This window comes from Gouania willdenowi, chromosome 15 (genome assembly GCF_900634775.1).
Source record: "Gouania willdenowi chromosome 15, fGouWil2.1, whole genome shotgun sequence".
In the NCBI taxonomy this organism is placed as follows: domain Eukaryota; kingdom Metazoa; phylum Chordata; class Actinopteri; order Blenniiformes; family Gobiesocidae; genus Gouania; species Gouania willdenowi.
In genome coordinates, this window is record NC_041058.1 from 19,105,546 (window position 1) to 19,111,545 (window position 6,000).

At 37.7% G+C, this 6,000-nt stretch overlaps 1 protein-coding gene across 1 annotated transcript in view; it reads left to right on the forward strand.

Annotated features, from left to right (window-relative positions):
* The window catches only part of khdrbs2 (KH domain containing, RNA binding, signal transduction associated 2), a 117,291-nt gene extending 115,792 nt beyond the window's left edge, over positions 1-1,499 (forward strand). Inside the window, exon 11 of the transcript XR_003675639.1 lies at positions 1,292-1,499. The gene's annotated coding sequence lies outside the window, so the exon portion shown is untranslated. The remainder of the gene's footprint in view (positions 1-1,291) is intronic.
* Positions 1,500-6,000: the final 4,501 nt, after the last annotated feature.

Consider the following 6,000-nt stretch of genomic DNA (forward strand, 5'->3'; position numbering starts at 1 on the left):
GGGTGTGTCATGCCCAGTGGATACAATTAGCTAAATCACCAACCACAGCTTTTATTTAAACCTTCTCTAAGAATATACTGTCCCTTAAGCTGGGCTGAAACACGGAGAAAACTTTTACTGGGCACCATTATCTACACATGCTTGTGCTTCTTCTCAGCGCAGAATGCTTTAAAGCAGTTCCCACGGGGGCCGAGGATTGTGCTCAGCCGGCAGACATGTTCGGGTATCTCATCAGTCAGTGAAATAGCTCGGTACGTATAGAAAAGGGTTTTTACCGAGAAACATCTGACAAATGAGCTTTATACGTCTTTATTTAGCGCACACTTGGTAAGGATTATTTGAAGCTCTATTGTGTCAGACAGCTGCCGAATTAACAAGATGTCTCCAATTTGCTTTTAGTGAATATCTATCACATTGTTGGGGGGGGGGTTCTATGTATATATGGACTATATTCTGCTATAGAAGTCCTACACACTAACAAGCTGACATGATAGAATGCACTTTAGTTCTTGGATTAATAATATTAGGGTCTTTCTATGTCATTTCGGGACATCTATGTCATTTCGGGACATCGCACGTACTTCTGTCTCAATTTTTACCAATTGTTCCTTAATAATTCAATTGTCACACTGTAATTTTTTAGTTTGATCGGATGAATACTTCTTGAGATATGGCCAATTTAGTGAGGGGGCGTACGTGTCGATTTTCACGCTTCCTTATTTTTCTTCCATTTTTAGCTTCAAATATCTCAGGAACTACACCAAATAGGACACAGAAATTTGGTATACTAATACAGCTCCACTTACTCTCTCAGAATATACAAAAATACCTGCTATACATCCTATCTGGTGGACATGCCAGCCCCTCAAAATTGGAAAAAAGCTTATGTGGATTTCAGGCTCAAACATGTTTAGGCCTTCAAGAATCAACATTGCATATGTCTCAGCTCCCTGTAGTAATTTGTTCAACTTTGAGCTATGTAAATAGACTGTTCAAATCAATAATGATTAGTCACATATATGCATTGGTTTTTGGCTGACGGTCTCTTGAAATCCGAAAAAAAAAACAAAAAACTTTTTTTACTTGAGTAATCACGGAACAATTGGTAAAAATTTCGGAATTTTTTGAGACCGAAGTTCGTGGGCCATTTGTGAAATGACATGGAATGACACGTTAATGTATGACCCCAGATTTACTTAACCAATGATGATTAGGATAAGCCAGTAGGTTAATGCAGTCATTGCTACTACGTGAATAAAAAACTAAATTCATTTTTGTTTACATTTTCCAGGATGGAAGGCGTCTACATTCCTGAAAACTGCTTCAATGATGTCCAAGCAGCTTTTACCTGGAGGACCCTCAGATTCATGTTTAACCAGCATAACGAGAGCCAAGAGTTGAAATCTCAAAGCCATCAATGGATGTCAATGTCACTGATGCTGCCTCGCATTGATATTACAAGCATAGAAGAAGAGGACTTTTGTTTAGTTCATAGGACAATGGAGACCAAACGTGATAAAACAAAGACATAACAAAGGTCACAAATGGCTCACAAAGAGAAACATGTGCGTGTGTGCGCGCCTCATGTCTTATTTATACCTTCACCTTTCTTCACATTATTGGATAATTTTGAAGTACAAAATTATTGGTATTGATTTTTATTATTTTTCATCAACATTACAAGTAATGGAAGCCTTTGGCAACAATAGGAAAGGTTTTAACAGAGAAACATGACATTAACTTGGAATTATGGAAATTAAACAACTTTTCCATGATATTCTAATTTTTTGGAAAGGGTCTGCACATGCAAAAATTTAAATTATTATTATTTAAATGAAATTAACTGTTGAAATTTCTAAAGAATGCTAAAACTGCCCTATTCTTCTCATTTAAGTGCAACTATGCCCACAATTTTCCAAAGATTTATTTATCTGTGTTTAATGCAATCATCCAAAACTGTGACTTTAATCAAGTATTAATGAGATGAATAGATCGAATTCAAAATACCAATCGCTAAAATATCAAATTATTCCCATCAATATTGAGGTCATAAAACTGACTTTAATTCTTAAAAGTGGCCAATACGAGTTAAAGCATGTATGATTGAAGATGAACCTTTCACAGCTTCAGTTGATGCCATCAGATCCGACAGTGGTATGACACCATCTGCCTGTGGGTTCACACAGACTGTGTTATATTCACTGGTTCTACTTGAATCTGCTAGAACAAATACAGGATGGCTGGCCCCTCCTCCCCACCAGCCCTATGTTCAATCTCAATGTTTTCTACGGTAATTGCTCCTATTTGTTCTTAACAAGACAATGAAAGCCCATTTTAAAAAGGTTCGAGGGAGAGCAGGAAGGTCTATCTGCTTCCATATCTATCCCAAGGACAAGCTGATTGTCTCTGGCTAAAAGCTACGTCTCTATACAAAACATTGCCCTGGATGTCAGACTCATGTTGACAGATTATAACAGGGGGATTCATACAGAGCCGGGCAGAGGATTGGGGGGGTGTGTGTGTGTGCGTGTGTGCGGTGGGATAGGATTACCATGCTGCATTTGATGCACAGCCAGCCAAAATGTCAGGCTGGGGGCTCAAAGGCCTGCTGCATATACAAACAACCAGACACCAAGGACATGAGTGTCATTTGTCATCCAAATCAGAATCAATTCAGACAGCTGCTCACAATCCTGACATAAATAACGCTACATGGTAATATAGGAAGCCAAAGATGAGGAACAATAGCTTGATTCACACTTAAATAACCGATTCCTAATAATGGATTTGTAATAAACAATGCACGCAATAAAATATTACCCTTCTTTTTTTACTCTTTTTCTAGACCTGAATCAGGCTTACTGAATAATTTATTTTTTATTGTTTATTTTCATTTTTTGAGTCCTGCATGCATTTACGTCACTGTAGCTATTGGTGAAGGTAAATAATTGATAAGGTTTAGCCTGAACGTTGTACTCTTAGCAATGCACAGGGTTGTCCAGTAGGTGGCAATATTCTGGTTGAGACCAGCATACTAAGAAGGAAGTGAGAGTATTGTATAAAAATGCTGCTCACTGATAACTATTAACTTTTTCTCTACAATGGCTGTGTTCGAAATGCTATACTAACGTACTACTCATACTAAGTCTGACGTCAAAATGAATATGTAGTACGTTCACATTAGATCAGTATGAAAGGAGTACACACGAGAAATACCAGGATGTAAACTATATTGGGACATTTTTGAAGTATGCACGGTGGGCACATTAGTCATCCTCAACTGTCCCATGATGCATTGTGAGTGAAATGTAAAATAAAAAAAAGTGTGCATTGTACTGAGATTGTATGTGAGCGCACATGTGCACTACAGGAAAATGAATCTTTGCTAAAAAAAAAAATTCTAATAATTCATTTTTTGTTTATTTTTATTTTTCAAAGTGAACGGACATATGTTTTATTTGTTTATTGGATTAGGTTAAGGTTAGGTTAGGTTTATAATCTCAGTACGGAGGTAAACTCAGTACGTGACACCAGCTTCAAGCTAAAAGTCAAACATTCCACTTTTCAAAACAAAACACTTTTCTTGTCTTCCATTAGTTTTTTAACACTTTTGTGAATAGGGCTCTTGTTTTGAAGTTAACCTGAAGTTTTGTCAGTAGCACAATGGTGGGTCTCTGAAAATCTCTGAAATGTCAGCATGAAATGTGTTTACAACAGTTTTATAGATCAAATGAGCACATGTTGATATTCTACTTGGTCACTTTCTCGCTTAAACTGATTTCAGAACTTTCAAAAGTGGCGAATCGATGGAGATATTTAGTCTCAGTGTGCTTCAGGTTTTTGTCATTGTAGGTTCCAAATGCATCTTGGGAAAGGTGGGAAAAGTCATCATCAGTACATCCGTACTTAAAGTATATAGTAGACACTGTCTACTACAGTATATACTTAAAAGACAGTATATACTCATTGAGTTTGTGTATAGTACGGAGTATGCCATTTTAAACACAGCCTATGTCTTTGAGTGTTAACATTATTTTTTTATTAAAGATAGAATTATTAGAATATTACAACATTGCTAATTGATGCGCTGACAAAACACTGCTTCGTAGCCACGAAATAAGTATAACGCGCACAGAAGTTGTACCTATGCTTGTAGAGCAAACTGGTTCTCAATATTCAGTTTACATGCCTCTCCGTAATAATGGTAATAGTCTTTGTGGCTCATTCCCAGCCTGAAATAAAATGAGGTCATACTATCTCTGTCCATTGTGTAGCTGAAGTCCCTCCCCTGCCTCAGAGAAGGTGCTTCCCCAGCTGTGCAGGAATTAGATTACTATTATTAATTGCTGTTTCATGCACACAGTATAATTATGTTGTGGCCACGGATTAGTGTTTCGTGCGTACGTCAAAACAAAGTCATGGCCACAATTTTTTTATTTTTTTTTTTTTTTTTAACAGTGTCATGTTTGGGGTTCCACAGGTACAAAGTGTCTGGACCAGAGATGGCAAACTCCTTTAGTTCAGGGGCCAAATACGGAGCAGTTTGATCTCGAGTGAGCCACAAGAAAAACAAGTAATTTCAACATTATTGTGACCAAGTTTGCATTTCGACATATAAATAAAATACAAAAATGTAAGAAGCTGACAATATCCAAGCAGTAAGTGATAGATATCAGTCCCAATAGGATCTTCACTTTAAATTTCCGAGATTTTGTGACCAATATCTATTTAATTAAGGGAAATATGTAATAATTTGAGGAAAAATAAAGGATTTTGGAAGATTATTGAGTTTTTTTTAACTGTTTACATTCAAAATGACTGCAATCGTGCTAAATTGGATGCTCCAAAGAGCCGGATTTGGCCCCCGAGCCATGAGTCTGACACTGAAGTCAACTCTTTATTTTCACAGCTTCAGAGGATCACGTTGCATCATCATTCCTATTGTGTATGTTTTCAGAATAAATCTTTAAAACTGTTTTCTATTTCTGCATTTGGATTTTTGTACTTGTACTTAGATTTATTGTGTATAATAAAGTTTTATTTAAAAAAGATGCATTGCGTCCCATGGAAAAAATATTATTCAAAAGTCGTCTCATGTAGTTTCCAATGTCTCGTTGTAAACAAGAAAAACTCCTGAGAAAGTTTTGTTGGTATTCTTTTTATTATCGCCAAGTGGTGCTGTTGTTTGTCGGCCATTGATGTTGTTGCCAAGCCCAGTTCACGTTGTGTCTTCCCCCTACTTGCTCATAAACGCCTCGCTTGGTGCTGCCTACATGAATGTGTTAGTTCATTAGACACAACCAAGCCCACTGCTGGCGCTCTGACCAAATGTCACAGCGCCTTTATGAGCCTGGCTCATCTCTGCCGTGGGAATAAACCTCAGCAGCCTGTCACACTAACCCCATGTCGTTCTCTAAGTAGCAGTAATAATGGAAGTTGGCATCTGCGGCTCTGCATATGGAACACAGTGATTAACATTTAAGACTAATAGAAGTAATGATGGCTTCGTATTCTTAAAAATAATTGATCATGTGAGCTCTTTGTATCAGTCTGGTTATAGTGTCCAACTGTTGGAGCAGCTCGTTTATTTGTCCTCTCGTTCAGTGGGAATGGCTTCTGTGATCATCACTACAGAGACTCATTTCCATCCACAGACCCAAAGCTGGCTCTAGCCTTTGTTTAACTATCAATACATGGTCTACTTTCCACACAGCCTGTCAAACCGCTGTTTATCTTCTTGGATATCGTTTTTTTAGAATCATAAAGAAACCAAAGTGGGTCGGAAACCCAGAAAAGCTCAATGATGCAAAACGGTGCTATCGTGGAAACTCTAACACAGCAAATCCCAAAAGGCAGAGACGGAAACCTGAGCAAACTCAGCTCTGTTTAGACAGCGGCTTGATGAGCCAGAATAGGAATGGAGGGTTTATGATCAGTACAGCTGAAAAAGGGGCCTCTGCCAGCAGAACATTTGCTGATAGAACGTGCAAAGAATCAGAA